Here is a 20,997-nt window from a genome sequence, read left to right as displayed (position 1 = left end):
ATCTTTCTTCTCCATGAAATGGAGCAAATAATTACATTCTGGATCATGTAAGAAATGGATGAAATACCTAAAGCTGAGCATTTCATATAGTGCTTGGTAAATGCTAAATCATTAGGCAATACTAAATCTCGATGGGTAAGAATGATCTGTAAAAGAAGTGGGTTGATATTTAAGTGCCTTAATGCTCCGAAGTGCTGGGTTCAGTGAAGAGACTACAATTTTTAGTGTAGGAAATCACAAATGGAAAATTGCTTGGAGTTGAAAAATTACTATTGTTCTATTTATTATATAATCATCCATTATATTTTTACAGGAATTTAAAAAAGAACAGAGAAGACACTATCCCAATCTCTGTTTAATATCTTCCAGAGTAAGGTAGACAAGTTTCACAAAGCATCCATAAAGTAGAATGACAAAAGTTAAATAGCATATGTCATCAGAGAGACAATATATATGAAAATACTTGGAATACTGTAGTGCCATAGTATTTTAGGAATTGAGGTGATAAATGAATCTTGAATATATTAATTTGGGTAGGGAGATTAAGGAAAATGGATTGTAAAATGGGGAGAGCAAGGAGTAGCTCTGAGAATTCTAGGTAGTGGAGTGAGAGAGAACTTCATTTATTTTTGCTCATTTTGCAACGATATGAAAAAGGAAAATTTTTGAATTTTGAATTTAAATTTGAATTGAATGACTTGATCGAAAATATATTTGGTGCTTTTTAATGGTATAGTGATAAATGTCATTCATGAAAAAGATTTGGTCAAGGTGTGGTGTTTCTTTTTATATGAAAGCTTTTTATATTGAAATACATTGTTAAAATATGTAGTTTATTTTTAAACAGAAAGTAGTTTAAATTTGAGCACTCATTAGTAGATGTTAAGTATCTATTTACATGTTGATAAATGTTTTGGACTAAGAAATTAAGCATAAAAAATTAAGACAAATATTAGCAGACAGTAATGCTGGGAAGTGAAATGAAATTAAGAATCTAATTTTATTTTTGCACAAAAAGTGACTTATTGTTCTATTACAATCATTAGGAATATGCTTAATTCTATTTTATTATCTTGCTATTTTTTTTTAACAAGCAGTATTCCCATTTTAGGGATGAGAGGTGTTTCCAGGAAGATTGTTAATTACCTCAGTGGTCTAGGTGAGGGTTTGCCCATGTCTTTGATTCCGTTTTTTTTTTCTTTTTCTTAAATTGAACAATATTTGAAAAGCTTAGTTTATCACACAATTGTGTGGGTGATGAACGCAGCTTTGTGGGTAAAGCAGCTTTCTGTAATTCTGCCTAACATGTAGGGACAATTTCATCAATTTTAATACACACATTTTCCTTAAAATATTTTACCATCTTGCAAATCAGAATACATCTTAAAATTGATGTATTAGATGACGTTAGACGGTACCTCACAGTTTAATTGGCAGGATTTTCCCTTTCTAAATAGAAGACAAAATAATGATGAATACTACAATTTTAGATTGGATGAAATATGGCATCTCATTTGCATATTGAAGAGCAGGTCTATTGATTTGGGTAATACATATGAGGGGAACGTGATAGTCTAGGTCAGTCAGGGGAAATGACTTTAAATAGATAACAGTTTTTCCTTACATATCTCCTTTGACTCTTCAGCAATTATAGATGCAAATGAAAGGTTTACTTCAGTTCAGCCATCATTATCTATCTGTCTCATTTCTATAAAGAATAGAAGAAAGGTGTATGCCTTGATCCTTTGGAAGACAGAAATAGTATATGACCTAGTTAGTTTTACCAAAGTTCAACTAACATGTAAAGCACTTTGCAGGCATAATATTTATTAACCCATCCCCACCCTTTGTAAAACAGTGCTTAGTAGATGCGCCTAGAACTAAACCTACTTCAGCATGCACTTAGGGATAAAAATGAATCATCTGTCACCTAGTTCAAGCTGTGCGTGAGGTAATTGCTGTCAAAACCTTCAAAAAAAAAAAAAAAACCTTCAAATAGTTTCCTGATGCAGTATTGGTTTGTCTGTGAACTTGATTGATGAATATTTGTGTTCTTTACTCTTTTTCCTATGGCATTATTTTATATAAGATTTGAATATCAGTTTTAGAAGATTCAAAGTGAAATAAATATTTTGACATTTTCTTTCATTAAGTGAAAGTTATGAATTTGTAATGATGCAGTTTAGCAGTAATTATGTATTCTCATTAAAATAACTCTTATGCAAACTGCAAGAGGAATTAAAAATGTCTCTTAATAGCTGCAGCTGGGACCAGTTTGGTTTTTAAGAAGAGTGAAATGAGGAGTGTTTATTTAATATAGTCAAAGAAATTAGGAATGGGTGAAATAATAAATTAGTGATGTTATCATTTATAATAATAGCGATTTTATTGTTTTGAAACTTCAGATTTAAGTGGGGTTTGGAATTTAGATTCTTAAATATTCATTAAATTTCCCTCTGAATTCAAATTTAATACAACCCATTTCTTACTCCTGATTATCAGTCTCTTTACTACCACCTTTATTTTCTAGTAAATAAATATTTAACTATAACACTGGGCCTATTGATTGCACCTAAAATTCAGCAAAGAATAAAAAAAGAGAAGAACTTTTAATTTTTTTTAAGTTGAGTTTATTTCACTGCAAGGCAAGGAAACATGCACATGAGAGTATGTGCACACACACACGCATATGCACACACACACACACACACACTCTTGGTGAAGAAATTCATTAAAAAATTTCTAAAGGGGCAAAGTTAGAGGGTTTTATTGTAAAATGTAGAATTTATGGTGGATATGCTAGTTAAAGATTAAATATTTGTTCTCCAGGTAGGAAATGCATGCACAGGTCTGTACATAGTTGGTTAAAACAATAGGATTCTGTTAAATCCTTTTGTCCTGTGGTCGAGGAGTCAATTTAGGTCTAGTGACGGTTTTGTACATTTGGGGCACCGTCAGTTCTGAGTCCTTTCACAGCTTCAGCTTGTTAGGAACCACTATCGTGAAGCAGGGCATTCAGGTTTCATATCAACTCTCCAGGGTTCTGAATTTACAACAAACTCATGTATTCTTCTAGGTCTCTAAACAAGAAACAAACAAATAAACAACAAAGATTTAGCCCACACAGGCTCTTTTAAACTTGAAGGAATGATGACGAGGGAATAGCCTCTTTCTTCTGCTTCCCTGTCTTTTTTTTTTTTTAGTCAAACTTTAAATTTTGAGATAATTGTAGATTCACATGCAGTTGAAGAAGTCAGACAGCCAGATCCCATGACCCTTTACCCACTTTTCCACAGTGGTGACATTTTACAAAACTATAGTACAGTTTCACAAGCAGGACACTGACATTGATAAAGCCAGGATACAGAATGATTTATCATCCAAGGATTTCTCTTGTTGCCCAATTATAAGCATACCAACTTCCTTCCACTGTCCTTGACTCCTGGGCAACCACTAGTCTGTTCTCCATTTCTATAATTTCGTCATTCCCAGAATGCTATATAAGTGGAATCCTACAGTATATGACCTTTAGCGATTGACTGTTTTTTACTTGGCATAATTCCCTTGAGATTTATCCAAGTTGTTTTATTGATGGTTTATCCATCACCATTGCTGAGTAGCATTCTATGCTATGGATGTACCATTTTTAGACATTCAGTTATTGAAGAACATCTGGGTTGTTTCTAGTTTTTTCTATTAGGAATAAAGCTGCCGTGAACATTTGTGTACAGATTTTTGGATAAACACAGTTTTCATTACTCTGAGATAAATACCTAAGAGTGCAGTTGCTGGATCTTACGGTAATTGCCTGTTTAGTTGTATAAGAAAATACAAAATTGTTTTTCAGAGTGGCTGTACCATTTTACATTCCCACCAGCAATGTATGAGTGATTCACTTTCTCTGTGTCCTTGCCAGCATTTTGTGTTATTACTACCTTTTACTTTAGCTGTTCTGATAGGTGTGTACTGATAACTCATTGTGGTTTCAATTTGCATTTTCTTTATGGCTAATGATGTTGAACGTCTTTTTCATGTGCTCATTTCTCTGCCTCTTTAATATACACTAATTTACCTTTTCTGCTTACTCTCCTTTTCATCTATTACCCTGATCAGCAAATTTATAATTCAGCTCGCATTTATTTCATGTCTACGTCTGCTCCCTGAGAAGCATAAAACGGCTCACTGTTGCCTCTGGGGATGATGAGTTCCCACCCGGAGAGGGCTGATGTCTAGGCCAGAGCCCTGTCTGATGTGGGTGTCCAAGCAGCTGGCTCTTGATGCAGAGAGTGCAGAATTTTCCTGACTCCAAACCTCTGCTGAATGCTGTTTAGATTGTTAAAAACCACTATTTGTACCGTATTGCAGAGTCTTCTCATTTAAACATATTCTTCATTTGGTCTCTACAATTGCTTGAGCAAGAGCACAGGAACAAGCAATCAGCTCTAGAATAAACATACTGCAAGAAAAAAAGATGTTCTCAGAAGGCAAGCGTAATATTCAAGGAGGCATTTCTGCCTTCAGCTAAACAGCCTTTTACAGTACCCCCAAGCAAGTTATCGATGCCCCTGGTTAGATTATGATTCTTTTGTTGATGCTCAACTCCCGAAAAGACCACCAGAAAACCCAGGATTGGGGCAAGCTAAGTTCATTAGGTTTATGTGTTAGGAGAGAACACTATTCTGGTATCTCAGAAGGGGGGAAGGTGTGTTCTGAAAGTTTAGGTCCTGGACTCATGGGCCTTAAGATGTGCCTTGCAGAGTAGGAAACTGGTTGGAATTGAGTTTTTGGTTAGCCATAACTTTCACATTGGTAAGTATCAAGAGGTAAGGCTATCAAAATAAGTCTTAATGAGTAGGCTGTTACCACTGGTAAGTAACATGTTTGGTTGCTCCTAGTCTGTTCCCAGGAGGAGAAGTTCCTGCAGCACACAACTAGGTTATCTTACTTGGTCTCAGTATTGGTTAACTTGGAGATGGGAAGCTATATCTGGTCCCAGGACTGCCATTACAGAGCAAGGGAATTGTATTCTTTCGGTTCTCACTATAAATATGCATACTAAGTAAACTGCACCTGTGCCAGTTATATGTGTGTGTGTGTGTGTGTGTGTGTGTGTGTGTGTGTGTGTGTTCTTTCTTTTTGCCTCTCAGTTCCTATCATTGCCTGGCTTGTGATGTTGGAGCTGGATCATGTGAACATTTCTGTCTTGTCTGCTGGTATGATATTATGCATTGTTAGTAGAGGGTACTGGAGCAACACTGAAGAAAGTTGCTGGTTCCAGTGTGATTCTCTGTGCTTGCCCCTGGGCATTTGACACAGGACATCCAGTGACAATAGCACAAAGCAAGAAACTTTCTGGAGTCTCTCTGGAAACCCAGAAGCAGTTTTCCACACACATTAAGTTCTGCTGGCCCCCCAGAAGGCTGTTTTCTTCTCACCAGCCCCAGCTTCTAGCACCTCATCAGACTTTGTCATCATCCAGAAGGCCATAGCTGTTCCCTCTCCAGTAATGTCTGGGTCTCAGTCCTGGGAGGGCATGGGAGTTTCTTCCAAGATTTGCTCTTTTCTTGAGGGCTCTGCCTCTGTCCCATATGTCCCATATCTATATCCTTGAGAATTCTCTTTACCACTTCATAGTCAATCTTTGTCAGTACTTTATATTGAGCTCTTTCTGATGAAGTTGCATGTGGTTTTTGCTTTCTTACTGGATCCTGACTGTTATAGAATTGCTACTGTATTGGCTTCAGGAGATACCGCCACAACAGTTGGAATTTGGGATTGCTTTGGTGTTGACCTAGGACTTGAACACAATGTCAAGCCCTTGGCTAATGGAAAATTGGATGCTTGTACTGTTGAATCATGATTCCATTCATATGCAGTCGAATCATATTAACGAGGTTATTACCTATGGCTGATTGTGATGAAGAGTCACCTGAAGCAAGGGTCTTGGAAGTCAACCCAAGCTGCCACATTTGAACCTTGGGGTAGTAATGATGGCTACAAAGACAGGGGTGTAGAGTGAATACTACTGAGCACACTGAATGATTACAGAAAGGAAGTGACAAGCTCAGGGCCTTGAACTCTCAGCTAAAGTTATGGCCAAAGAACTAGAGAGCTTCTATGACAGCCTTAATAATCTCTAATAATCTCTTGTTTATTATAGCAACAGAGCTGATATTACTAAAGTTAAATATAAAATTTCTGTGTATGGGTTGTTGAATTATAATGCCAATTAATTCACAATCTTCTCATGCTTCTCATTTCAAAGTGAGGGCATTAACTGGGAGAGAATAGAGTCCTGTGCTTGGTATGAGGACATTGGGTGTCACCCACATGAAACAGTCTTGAGCCATCAAGTCACTGTGAGCCTCCCTTACCACTAAAGTAGTTGGTCTAACTGGGTCTGTGACGAGCTTATCTTTGCTTGAAAATTTTGTGATAGCATTATCTGGGGCAGATGCTTTAAAAGTGGATGTTCATTTCTTTAAGACCTCACTGCCATTGATCCTGGTTTTCTAGATGCATCACAAGGGTGAAATCTCAGCATGCTCCAGAGGGACAGGTACACACTATGACCCAAGGGTAAATAGTTTACAGACCAATAAAACATGCAAGACTTTGCTATTACGTATCTTCGGAACTCTGTGAAACACACATACAAGTGGATCTGAAAGACCTTAGGCCAGAGGGGGGCAGAATGCAACAGTAAAGAAGGCTGAGTTCTTTGATATGAATGTACTTAGTAATGAGTCTAGTTTTAGTGTGTGTCACCAGCAGTGACATGCACCACTTTAATGCTTAATGCTACCTACTTTGTACCCCTTACACAGCCTTCAAAATAGTCTTGCACATAGTAATTCAATACGTACATATTTACTGAATTGATGCAAAATCTCAGTGTCTAATCCCTACAACCAAACATGTATAGTAGTAAAGGGATAAAAGACAAAGGGATAGTAGTAAATATATAATAGAGAATTTACACTGCAAGTAATAAGGGTAAAAGAGGTCATAGCCAGCCCAAAAGTATGCGATGGCCATTTATGGATCGCTAAAATGTAAACAAGAATAAGTATACCATAAAAAGCCATACAATAATGCATATATACTCACCTTCATGATTACATAGGGAATGTCTTTTTCAAACATTTGGGAAAAGAAATCATAAGCAGAAATGGATTGTCAAGTTAACATACATCCTATGTATGATGATTGGTTCTTACATTTCTTACTAGTTCCTAAGTGAATAAGATGACTGGAGAAGTAAGCAGTTAGGTTCCTAGAAACAACCCAGAAACTTAAAAAGCCCCTATGGATAGGATCATATGTATAAGATCTCTGTTTCTGGACTCAAACTTGTCTCTCAAACTCAAACATCTTTAAATTTGAAAGTAAGGACACATACTAGAAAAATTTGCTAGGAAACGTGTATTATTATCATCATAGAGGAAAAGATATTTCTCTACTTGAAGTAATACTCCACATTACCCCTTTATCTTAAGATATTATTTTCTATAATGAATTATGTTTAGGTTTGATGTTTATTGCCATGAGACAGTAGTAGCAGCTAACAATAATTTAGGCATTTTCTCAAATCCTTGTTTCTAATTCTACTCTGTGTTAAAAATTGCAACTGACTATTTTGAATAACTTGCAACTGGCAAGTTTATGTAATTTTCTTTATTTAAGAAACTCTAGATCAACCTGTTAGTCACCGAATGTACAGACTAACACACACACACATACACACACACACATAGATGCACAGGTGTAGGTAGAGACTACCTGCTAACTAACGTCTAAACAAGGAAAAAATAATGTCATGAGTTATGGTTTGCTATTCTTTGAAATAGCATGTTAAGAAAGAGATACTAATACATATCAGAAAATTAAAATGATTTCAGGTTTCCTTAAGTTTATTTTTGATGCTGACATGGATTTCATAGCTCAGAGATCTTTCAGTGCTGTTATCTGTGATCAAGATTGCATATTTAATTAAATGAAACCATTAACACCTTCAGAGTTCAAGCAGTACTCTGACTTACAATGGAACATCTTAATTTCCATGCATTTCTGCAGTTGTGACACATATATACTTATAAGAAGTTGACATTGTGAGGAGTATATGTATAGACACACACTCTTCCTGACACATACTGCATCAGGGGAGCACCAAATGCATAATCTTTATTTCTATTGACAACAGCAGCAAAGATCTTTGCCTCCCCTTCCCTCTGATCAATTCCCTCCTTAGCATTGGTGCTTGCCTTCTCTGGATCTCACTAGAGTTTCAGCTGGATTTTCTCAGCATGATGAAGACTTAGTGCCTCTGTAACTAGAGTTGGAAGTATTTTGCCTCCAGTTCTCCACATCCTCCCAACTCCCAGACCCAGCCAACTCCTTTTTTGGGGCTTCTACAAAATTGCCTTACAGTTGGCACCATTCCATCAAAGAATCTGGAAAAAGCATGTAAATAACTACCCAGTGCCTTGCTCAAACTTATTCCTTGCCAACAATAAGATTGTGTCTAAAGTCAAGGGGCTTGCCGTGGTGCTTTCAACCTTTGATTTAATTTTCGGCTCCCCTGCCCCCACTCCCACTCCTACTTAACATCATCTTAGTGATGGCTTTTACTTTTGGAGAAGGTTCCATCTTTAAGCCACAGAATATTGTGTTAATTAAATGTCAGGTATGATCAATACTGGAACTCCTTAACTGGTGGGTCGTGGCCATTGCTATGTTATGCAGAAGTAACAGGTATCTTAACATATCGATCAGTTCAGCCCCTTGGGCTACCACTCGCAGGATTTGGTTATATCTGGGCACAAAGAACCCGATCAGTTTAAATCTGTGCAAAAGGCTAGTACCGAATTCTTTAGGAGGCTTATACTTTCTACAATTTCAAGTAGCATCCCTGGGATGTAGACAGATATGAATAATGTAGATAGAGATTTAGCAGTCTAAGAAAATAATTGGAAGACATGAATGAGTTTTAACGTATTTGCAGAGCAATCTTATGAGCTTGTAACTCAGAATAGCATGTGGCAAAATAAATCATCTGCTGACTCTTTCTTAATCTCTGCCATTTTAATGGAATAGCAAGTTTGCCTCTAGGTATCCCTGGGATATGGGTGTAAATGGAGATTAATTATATATTTAAATTTCTTTCTAGGTATCAGACACAGGCTGTTACGTTCTAAAATTATGAGGTATAATGTTGATTTTTGTTTAGTCTATAAGTGACTTATTGGCCTTCTCAATATGTTGCCTTCAAATTATAGTGTAAATAAAATCAAATACTCACTTTTTAAATTAAATGAAATAATTAAAGGGAGAAACTCAATGCTGATTTTTTTCTACGTCACGATATTGATTTTTAAATATTTATATTTTAATGACAAACTGGAGTTATTCTTCTTAAATAATGTACAGTTGTTAGAGAAAGTTTGAAGTACTGCTTTTATCATTCAAGTGGTAACAGTTGTTAACCAACTAACTGCTAGTGGCATAAACAATAGGGACATCTTATTTCATTATTACAAGAATAGAGCTAAGTGGTGCTGGACTTACCAGAGAAGCCCCTGCCTTCCACCTTTCTCCCTGGACTCCTGAGCATGTGGGCTTTCTGCTTCTGCTGGGCCCTGCATGGTCACAATGGGGCTGCTGGAGCAACTGGTGTTTTATCCTCTTACACCCACAGGTAAGGCAGGACAAATGGTTTCCTTCTGAGCACTTCTTTTATCCTAGGAAGGGATACCTCTTCAAGAAGCCCCTCCAGCAGACTTCCTATTACATTTCACAATGTTAATTTTCTGAAAACTGGTGGTATCTACCATTTATGTGTTTTTTTATAAAGATTTTATTTATTTACCTGAGATAATGAGCATGAGTGGGGGGAGGGGGTAGGAGCAGAGGGAGAGGGAGAAGCAGACTCCCCAGTGAGCAGGAAGCTCAAAACAGGCTTGATCCCAGGACTCAGATCATGACCTGAGCCGAAGGAAGACGCCTAAACAACTGAGCCACTCAGGTGCTCCTACCATTTATCTTTTGAAATCATTAGAGACAATGATACTAAAGTTGCTCTTGGAATGTTTTTCTTAAGAGTGTAAACAACTAATTTGATTGATATGTCAGAGAGAGATTTTTGTAAATATAAACCATAGTTAACCACCTAACTTTATTTATTTATTTTTTTTATTTATGATAGTCACAGAGAGAGAGAGAGAGAGAGAGAGAGAGAGAGAGAGAGAGGCAGAGACACAGGCGGAGGGAGAAGCAGGCTCCATGCACCGGGAGCCTGACGTGGGATTTGATCCCAGGTCTCCAGGATCGCACCCTGGGCCAAAGGCAGGCGCCAAACCGCTGCGCCACCCAGGGATCCCAACCACCTAACTTTAATTTAGTAACAGTAAAGAAAGAAACATAGGTTAATGCTTAAGACTGAACGCTTTGAATATAGATCAACTTGAGTTCAGTTTTGTAATTTCTACTAACTAGGTGGGTGTCCTTGGGAAATTTACTTAGCTTTTCTGATTCTTGGTTTTCTCAACTGAAAAAATGGGAATCATATAGCATTTCACTCATAGAGATGATATGAAGTTTAACTTAATTGAAATAACATTATGTTTAAAACAGTAAATGCTCAATTAATGGCAGGTATTACTATACTTTTACTAATGAATAAGGGAAATTGAGGAAAATGCCAGTGTTCTTAAGCATAGAAAGTGATAAATGTGGATTTGGTCTCCAATCATTCTAAATTCAGAGTCCATGTTCTCCAATCATCACAAGATTTATTGTATCTTATTTCTCATAGTAATTCCACTAGTATTTTGTAGACACAGACTTGAATACATAGTATAGCTTCATTAATTGACTAGTTATTTAATTAAAGAGAAATAGAAAAACATCCTATATGTAACAATAAGATTTGTAGATTTGTATATGTTTTACTTTGCTGTTTATAAATTGTGATATTAATCCTGCTATGAGTTTGTATGTAGAGCATATGTATATCATGGGATTTTTTGAAAGGCAACTTTTAAGGTTATAATAAAAATTGCTTTTCTCAAACTATAATTGAAAGTTCCAGGAGTATGTAATTTGAGAATCAAAACATGATTCTATATATTTAAGAGACTTCTTATAACAGTGTTTTATATTTCTGAGAATAGAATACAGTTTTGCAAATGATTTCCAAACTCTATGCATGTGTTTGGAAGCTGGCTGGCTCACTTCTACTTTAGATATTGGTCTATGCACAAAAAAATCATTAAGCAGACATCAGATAACATTTTTTAAACTTATTACCTCAGAGAAAGTGACACTAAATAATTAGAGAAGTGGTTCAGGGAGCCATTGGTTATTGGCAAGAATCCTTCGTAAGATTCAGGATATGTTAAGGTGGAAGAGACTGTTAGTGTTAAGATTTAATTAATATCTCCTTACAGATTTTATTATTTGTCTGAGGCATCATGCCTGGCATGAAAATAAACAAATATTACCTATTATTACTTACATTATTAACTGCAGATAGTTACATATTTTGAAAGATTCTATTTGTTTCCTAGAACTCCTGTAACAAATGACCACACATTGGATAGCTTAAAACAATGGAAACTTATTTTCTTACAGCTATAGAAGCCAGAAGTCCAAATCAAGGTGTAAGCAAGGTCAGTTCCTTCCAGATGCTTGGAGAGTGAACCTTTCCATGTTTCTCTACTAGCTACTGGTAGCTGTTGGTAGTTCTTTGGTGGTCATTGGCTTGCAGATTCATCACACCTTTCTCTGCTTCCCTCTGCATATTGTCTTCTCCTTTGTGTTTGTCTTCTCTTCTTATTATAAATATATTGTTATTGAATATAAGGTCCACCCCAGAAGCCAAGATGGCCTCATTATCAAAATCTTTAACTTAATTATATCTGCAAAGACTTTTTTCCCCCAGAGTCTCATTCACAGATTCTGGGTGGACATATCTTTTGGATATGTTCAACCTATTATAGGTTTATATAGTTCAACCTAACTGTTCAACCTATTATAGGCTTAAAAAATATGTTAATGTCTGTTTTGAATTTCTTAGCAAACTAGACCTAACTTTTGTATCTGGATAAGAATGACTTGGATCACTTACCGAAATGGAAATTTCAGAGCTATTTCCCAGAGGTCTGATTGAGTAGCTGCAGGGCCACATATGTACCTGTTCAGGAAGCACTGACAATGAGTCTGATGTAGTTAAGCTTTAGGTACATTCTGAGAAACATAGTTAATAGCAGACTAATCCTAGGAAGAACAAAATAAAATATTAACCTAAAACTTTGCTTTGGTAAAACTTTGCCACAGATCCATATGACATCATTATATTGTAATACAAATTTGTCAGGGTTTTAAAAAGTTTTTAATTTTGAAAACTAATTACTCAACAGAAAGCTTAAGTGAGTATTCATTAAGATAAACAGGTTGGGGAGATGATATTACAAAATCAATTGAAATATTTTTCTTCCAAATCTTATCCTGCAAAATAAATCTTAAAAGCATGTAACTGTAATTGGTAAGTGAGAGGCAAATGTATTAGAGCACAGATTTGAGACTGTGTCCACTTTAACTGTCACCACTGACTCCCTTCTTCATTGTTCTATTTCAGATTTGGTGTTAGGATCTTTTTCAGGGCTAGCCCTATACTGTAAGCACACTATGTCACCTTTCCAGACTTAAAGTTCAAACTATCATAATTAAAGTCATTCAAAGTAACCTTGGAAATTTCATAATTTGGTCAGAATTGTTCAAGCTCCTGTGTGTGAGGGAGGCTGTGTGTGTGTGTGTGTGTGTGTGTGTGTGTGTGTGTGTATGGGTGGGTGTATGGTCATGTATTTTAAAAGTAAATATTTTTATCTTTTGTTTAGATGCTCTTTACTCTCAGTGCATTTCTAGGTCTCCCATTTGCTAATTGCAAATGGAGTTATAGGTGCTACCTAACTCCTTGCTTTTCAAAGTGTGCTTTGTAACCAGCTTGCCATTAATTGAGCATTTACTGTTTTAAACATAATGTTATTTCAATTAAGTTAAACTTCATATCATCTCTATGAGTGAAATGCTATATGATTCCCATTTTTTCAGTTGAGAAAACCAAGAATCAGAAAAGCTAAGTAAATTTCCCAAGGACACCCACCTAGTTAGTAGAAATTACAAAACTGAACTCAAGTTGATCTATATTCAAAGCGTTCAGTCTTAAGCATTAACCTATGTTTCTTTCTTTACTGTTACTAAATTAAAGTTAGGTGGTTGGGATCCCTGGGTGGCGCAGCGGTTTGGCGCCTGCCTTTGGCCCAGGGCGCGATCCTGGAGACCTGGGATCGAATCCCACGTCAGGCTCCCGGTGCATGGAGCCTGCTTCTCCCTCCGCCTGTGTCTCTGCCTCTCTCTCTCTCTCTCTCTCTCTCTCTCTCTCTCTCTGTGACTATCATAAATAAAAAAAAAATAAATAAAGTTAGGTGGTTAACTATGGTTTATATTTACAAAAATCTCTCTCTGACATATCAATCAAATTAGTTGTTTACACTCTTAAGAAAAACATTCCAAGAGCAACTTTAGTATCATTGTCTCTAATGATTTCAAAAGATAAATGGTAGGAGCACCTGAGTGGCTCAGTTGTTTAGGCGTCTTCCTTCGGCTCAGGTCATGATCTGAGTCCTGGGATCAAGCCTGTTTTGAGCTTCCTGCTCACTGGGGAGTCTGCTTCTCCCTCTCCCTCTGCTCCTACCCCCTCCCCCCACTCATGCTCATTATCTCAGGTAAATAAATAAAATCTTTATAAAAAAACACATAAATGGTAGATACCACCAGTTTTCAGAAAATTAACATTGTGAAATGTAATAGGAAGTCTGCTGGAGGGGCTTCTTGAAGAGGTATCCCTTCCTAGGATAAAAGAAGTGCTCAGAAGGAAACCATTTGTCCTGCCTTACCTGTGGGTATAAGAGGATAAAACACCAGTTGCTCCAGCAGCCCCATTGTGACCATGCAGGGCCCAGCAGAAGCAGAAAGCCCACATGCTCAGGAGTCCAGGGAGAAAGGTGGAAGGCAGGGGCTTCTCTGGTAAGTCCAGCACCACTTAGCTCTATTCTTGTAATAATGAAATAAGATGTCCCTATTGTTTATGCCGCTAGCAGTTAGTTGGTTAACAACTGTTACCACTTGAATGATAAAAGCAGTACTTCAAACTTTCTCTAACAACTGTACATTATTTAAGAAGAATAACTCCAGTTTGTCATTAAAATATAAATATTTAAAAATCAAAACCGTGACCTACTGTTTTCCCATAGTGGCTATACCAATTTACATTCTCACCAACAGTAAACAAGAATTCTTTTTTTTCCACATCTTCGCCAGCACTTGTTATTTCTTGTCATTTTGATAATAGCCATTCTGATAGGTATAAAGTGATATCACATTGTAGTTTTGATTTTTATTTGCCTGATAAGTAGTGATATTGAACGTTTATTCATGTGTCTCTTGGCCAGCTATATGTCTCTTTTGGAAAAATGTCTCTCTGTGTCCTTTATCCATCTTTTAATTAGTTTGTTTGCTTTTGATTATTGCTTTTTGTTGGCTTTTTGTTCTGTTGATGGTTTCCTTCACTGTGCAGAGCTTTTTAGTTTGATGTATTCCCATTTGTTTATTTTTGCTTTTGTTTTCCTTGCCTTTGGAGTTGGATCCAAAAAATCATTAAGACTAAGGTCAAAGAGCTTACTGACTATGTTTTCTTCTAGAGTTTTATGATTTCAAATATAACATTCAAGTCTTTAATCAATTGTTTATTTGAGATTTCTCTTGTTTCTTGAGGTAGGCCTGTATTTCTTTGAACTTCTCCCAAAATCATTTTGCTGCATCCCATATATATACATATATATGTGTGTGTGTGTGTATGTATATTTGAAATGTTATAGATATATATAATATATAAATATATAATTTTATATACATATATAAAATATATACATACATATAAAATTATATATATATGTGTGTGTATGTGTGTGTATATATATATATATATATATGTATGTATGTATATGGAACATCTAGTCTGATGTGTAATTTAATGCCAGTGTTTCCATATTGATTTGCTGTCTGGATGATATATTCATTATAGTAAGTGGGGTGTTAAAATTTCCTACTACATTGTATTGCTGTCAGTTTCTCCCTTTATGTATGTTAATACTTGCTTTATATATTTTGGTGATTTTATGTTGAGTCCATTTTTATAAATGTTATGTCTTATTATTAGATTGACTCTTTTACCATTATGTAGTATTCTTCTTCATCTTTTATTACAGTCTTTGTTTTAAGTTAAATTTTGTATGATAACACATTTAACTACACCTGCTTTCTTTTTGTCTCCATTTGTGTGGAATATCTTTTCCATCCTTCATTTTCAGTCTGTTGTGTCCTTATACCTGAAGCAAGTTTCTTGTAGAAAGTATGTAGATTTATCTCATTTTTATTTTTATTTATTAAGTATTTAGTCATTTATTTATTTTAGAGACAGAGAGAGAGCATGTGCATGCACGCACACACCAAGTGTATGTGGGGGTGGGGACAGAGGGAGAGGGAAAGAGAGGGGGAGAATCTCAAGCAGAGTCTGCTGGCTGTAAGCCAGGGTCTCAAGACCCTGAGATCAAGAACTGAGCCAAAATCAAGAGTTAGATGCTCAACCAGCTGAGTTCCCCAGGTGTCCTGATTTATCTCATTTTTAAAGCTATTTAGCCACTGTGTCTTTTGATTGGAGAATTTAGTTCATCTACATTTAAAGTCATTATTGGTAAGTATGTACTTATTGCTCTATTGTTAATTGTTTTCTGGCTGTTTTTATAGTTCCTCTCAATTTGTTTCTTCTCTTTTTCTCTTGTGGTTTGATAATTTCCTTTAGTTATAGGTTTAGATTCATTTCTTATTTTCTTTGTGTATTTACTGTAAGTTTTTGCTTTGTGATCACCATGAGGTTCACACATATCATCCTGTGTGTATAATGGTCTACTTTAAGTTGTTGGAACTCAGATTTGAACACACAGAATCTGTATTTTAACAAATTATCCCCAAAGATTCCTGTGCTCATTAAAGTTTGAGAAGCTGAACAAACTTATGTAATGCTTCAAACAGATCAGCAGTTGCTTTAAATATAGGAGACATTCCTTGCAACTGTCTTAAGGTAACCTTTCCTATGAGATTTCCAGAATTCAAACTGTTGAAATAATGTCGGGTAACTCGAGGCTTATGTACTAATCTTAAGAAATATGTAAAAACTGGGATAAACTTATATTTTACGGAGAACAAAAACATATGTTACAATTTTTGGAACTACTTGAAATACCAAGACATGATCCTTAGTGGTTTGTAGCTAGTCACCTAGCAAGATTTATATACAAATATATATATTCATATTTATATACTTATACATATAAATATATATATGAAGTCCTGAGTCATATGTCACATTGCTAGGAATAAATTAGAGCTATTATTGAATGATGGAATGCAGCTGTAGTATTTTACTACAGAATAAAGATAGATTATTTTTCAGAATTTTCCAAATATTTTGTCTTTTTTTTTTTAATTTTTATTTATTTATGATAGTCACACAGAGAGAGAGAGAGGCAGAGACACAGGCAGAGGGAGAAGCAGGCTCCATGCACCAGGAGCCCGACATGGGATTCGATCCTGGGTCTCCAGGATCGTGCCCTGGGCCAAAGGCAGGCGCTTAAACCGCTGTGCCACCCAGGGATCCCATATTTTGTCTTTAATATCATGTAGATTTGTTAAAGATTAGTATAAACCAGAAAGGTCACTAGTGTTTATCTTAAAATTAATTTTACATAGTAAGTCATGTATAATATTTTATTTCTTCTTTAAGGCAAGATATATCCATAAAATTTTATAAAATGTAAAATACACACTGTAAACTCTGTTAAAGATTAATATAAGTGAAAACTGAGGCAGAATACAGAGAAAGTTAAGCAACAGACCAAAAAATAGTTAAACTATTGGACATAAAAGTGTCATTTTAAGTTATTGGGGAAAGAATTTGTTTAGTAATTGATATTAGGACAGTAGGGCTAAACATTTATGAAAAACTAGACTTTCTACATCTCGTATTATACCTTAAAATAATTTACTAATCAGTAATTCCAAACATTGCTTTTATTATCATTTGTAAGGAGACTTTTAAAATATATGTTTTTTTTTTTTTTAAATTCACTCCTCCTCCCTAAAATTTTGATAACAGACACAATCTGTATCTCCTGATGAGAATGCATGTTCAAGAATCTAGGAAGAGGAAAGTTTTAAATGTAATATAATAATGAAAGAATTAAATAAGAACTTAAGTGAATATATATAAATAGGGTGATTAATCCCCATCAAAGGAAAATAATAAAAGATAAAATTCACAAAACATATTGACATATTGAACAATGTATTTGATAAGCCTTCTGAATTATAAAAATAATCATAAACAAAATCTTAAAATTATGTCTGTTTATATCCATCCTGACAAATAGAAAGGGTTTTTTTTTTTAAGATTTTATTTATTTATTCATGAGAGACACAGAGAGAGAGGCAGAGACATAGAGAAAGAAGTAGGCTTCTTGCAGAGAGCCTGATGTGGGACTCAATCTGTGAACCCAGGATCACGCCCTGAGCCAAAAGCAGATGCTCAACCGCGGAAGCCAACTAGGCATCCCAACAAATAGAAGGGTAACGGTTGTTCCTTACCTAGTTTATTTATGCATTTAAAAATTTTCATCCAGGGATGCCTGAATGGCTCAGGAATACTGAACCTTTTTTGGAATGGAATACTCATGATCATGTTATTTTACCCACCCACCTATCTCACAAGGATTTTACTGTAATCTCCACTTGATATTTGAGAATATGTGGTTTGAAGCAGTTACCCAAGCGGTTGTCCAACATTTACAATTAGTAAATGTTTGAGCTTGAATTTGAGCCCAGTAAAGTCTAATGTTAAAGTGTTTGAAATTCCTATAATGAATTTTCTCTAGGTTACTTTTTAATTAGCAATAATCGTGCCTCGGATAAACCTCATTGGCTATGATACTGCCACTGCACAAAGCTCTAGGTTACTTTTTAGATCTTAGAGACATCATCTGGGATTTCCAGATTCATTGATCACAGCTTTGAAATCATTTCACTTCCATTGTGGATGTGGTTTGATTAACCATTAGGAGGGATGAGCTTGGCATTCAGAATTCTGGGTCCCTCTGGAATTGACATTTAGAAAGAGATAAGTCTCTTAGCCACATATAGTGTTAATTAGAAAAGTATATAACTCTCTAATTAGTTTCTATTATACATAAAGCCAATAGCCTATTAAAAAACACAATAATTGCCTCAGTGGTTACTTATGTTTTTCTAATTGATTCTTCTGTCTTATTTTCCTTGTCTGTCCAATACTTAAGTCTGTATAAAACATCTCAAATTCTCATTTTACTTAGCTTTATTTTTGATGCTTCTGTTCTTTGCACTATGCACAAGCAACTATTTTATAAAATAGTGATGATTATTCTTGGACAAAAAGTCAGAGTTTATTTCATATACAGAGTTAATGTCAACTTTTAATTAATGATTAGTGTACAAGCATAATTAATGCCTTTTTTCTGTACTTGGATAGAAACATTTTGATTTTAATTCTCTGTTGAATTGTCTCAAACGGAGAAAAAAATTAGAGCCTTTTCTCTTTTGTCCATTTGCAGTAAAGTGGGAAGAAGGCTGGGACCTCACCAGTAATAGAGAATGCCCAGCATTCTTTTTTTTTTCTATTATTTTTAACTTTTTATCTTGCCAACCAACAAAACAACTATGAAAATTTTATGTCTAAAAAAATATATTTTACAATATAAAGTAAAATGAAGGGGATCCCTGGGTGCTCAGTGGTTTAGTGCCTGCCTTCAGCCCAGGACGTGATCCTGGAGTCCCGGGATCAAGTCCCACATGGGGTTCCCTGCATGGGGTCTGCTTCTCCCTCTGCCTGTGTCTCTGCGTCTCTCTCTCTCTCTCTGTGTGTGTGTGTTTCTCATGAATAAATAAATAAAATATTTAAAAAAATAAAGTAGAATGAAATAATCTTGGATTAAAGGACAATTTTCTCAAGGAATTTTCTGTCTATGAGACAGAAAATTCTCAAGGAATTTTCTTTGTAACCTTATAGAACAGAACAGAAATTTTACTTCTCAGTATTGGGCAACACCAGATTTAAATATTCAACTTATCTCAATTCTTATGGTATGCCCATTTTTTGGATCCATTTATCAATCTGGTGACCTACATTCTCTCCTAGTTCTTTGTTTTATCACAGTTATTATGAAAAATCCAGAGTCACAAAGGTATGTTGGTGAAAATTGAAGCGACAGTCAATATAACTTCACTTAATTGAGACATTCTGACCTTCACTACTTCTTTAATTCTCCCATAATCTCCCAGATATTCTGGGAAGAAAGTGGATGCTGGCAAACCAGGTTAACTATAAAAAGGTGGGCTGAAGTTTATTTGACTTAGGTCCAGGGATACACAACTTAGTTCCTGGATTACAAGGTAGAGCTGTCAGGAGTTCATCTAAGAATGATGAGGTAGACTCTAGACTTGTTCTTATTTGTTGACTCACTTGGAAAACAGTGGTGGTAGTGCATTTGCCTGGGTGATGTTGAATCTATTTAAGAAGCTACTCTTAAAGAGCTTTATTATTGCACATTGTATATATACATTGATACAGATCATTTCCTGTCTCATCATTAGAACAATTCAGGGAAGATGCCTACCATCATGGGAATGCTTTTAGGTTATTTCCTGGAATCATCCATGCTAAAAAGTAATGAAGTGAGTATCTATAAAGCTATTCAGTATTTTCATTCAAAAACATACTTAATGACTCATCACTATATGAAATGACTTTCAAGAACTCAAAAGCTATTGGCAAGCCCGGGTGGCTCAGAGGTTTAGTGCCACCTTCAGCCTGGGGCATGATCCTGGAGACCTGGGATCGAGTCCCATGTCAGGCTCCCCGGATGGAGCCTGCTTCTCCCTCTGCCTTTGTCTCTGTCTCTCTCTCTGTCTCTCATGAATAAATAACTAAAAAATCTTAAAAAAAAAAAAAGAACTCAAAAGCTAGCTGTATATTCAATAAAGACTTGATATTCTTTCCTCTCAGATATTTGAATATATAAAATTGTATACTGATACTGTTCTTCTAGTAGCATTATCAGAATAATTTCCTAGTTATATGTTAGAAAAACTAAAATCAGTTTATATTCTTGAACATTGAAAATAAGACTTGGTTACAGATAACCTCCTATGTAGATAAATGTGGCAAGAGTAAGATGAAATGGACTCAAACAAGAAAGTAAGTATTCCAATAAAAAATGAAAATTTGTCTTTCCTCAAAATTTTATTGTGTATATGTGTGTATGTATGTGTGCATATATGTTTTTATACCTATATATCTTTTCCCACTTTGTCACTATTTCTTGCCACTTAGTTTGTCATTTTTATCAAATAGAAATAGCAGGAAACTGATGAAAGTTGTCTCAAAAATTGCAAAAAAAATGACACTATCTTCATGGCTAAATATTTATTTTTTAAATTTAGAAATTTAAAATTGGTAAATATAATGTAAGAAACATTCAAAAATATACATTTTGAGTACAGTTACAACTAAATTCTAATTTGTGATTTTGCTTTCTGGGACTCATTTGAAGCTAAGTAGCTCAAGAATGCAAACTGGAAATATGGAGACTTGACTTCTAGTCTGTCATGAGCTGTGTGACATCACATGAGTCACTTAAACTGTCTGGGCTTTAGTTTCCAAGGTATAAAATAGGATATTATTGAACTTTAACATACTTTGTAATTCTGACAGTCTACGAGGTAGAAGTAAACCAGAGCCAGGTGACTGAAACAATGACAAGTGCCAGAATCAGGTGATACATTAATGAATAT

The 20,997-nt window shown here is 35.4% G+C and overlaps 1 protein-coding gene and 1 pseudogene across 1 annotated transcript in view; one reads left to right on the top strand and one right to left on the bottom strand.

Moving 5' to 3' along the window:
- The window catches only part of GPC5 (glypican 5), a 1,350,080-nt gene that overhangs the window by 122,166 nt on the left and 1,206,917 nt on the right, over nt 1–20,997 (top strand). The gene's annotated exons all lie outside the window — the stretch shown is intronic.
- On the bottom strand, nt 18,003–18,120 carry LOC121477191 (annotated as a pseudogene).

This window comes from Vulpes lagopus, chromosome 16, assembly GCF_018345385.1.
Source record: "Vulpes lagopus strain Blue_001 chromosome 16, ASM1834538v1, whole genome shotgun sequence".
NCBI classification, from domain to species: Eukaryota; Metazoa; Chordata; class Mammalia; order Carnivora; family Canidae; genus Vulpes; species Vulpes lagopus.
Note: the sequence above shows the minus strand (reverse complement) of the source record. Positions and strands in the feature narration are given on the sequence as shown.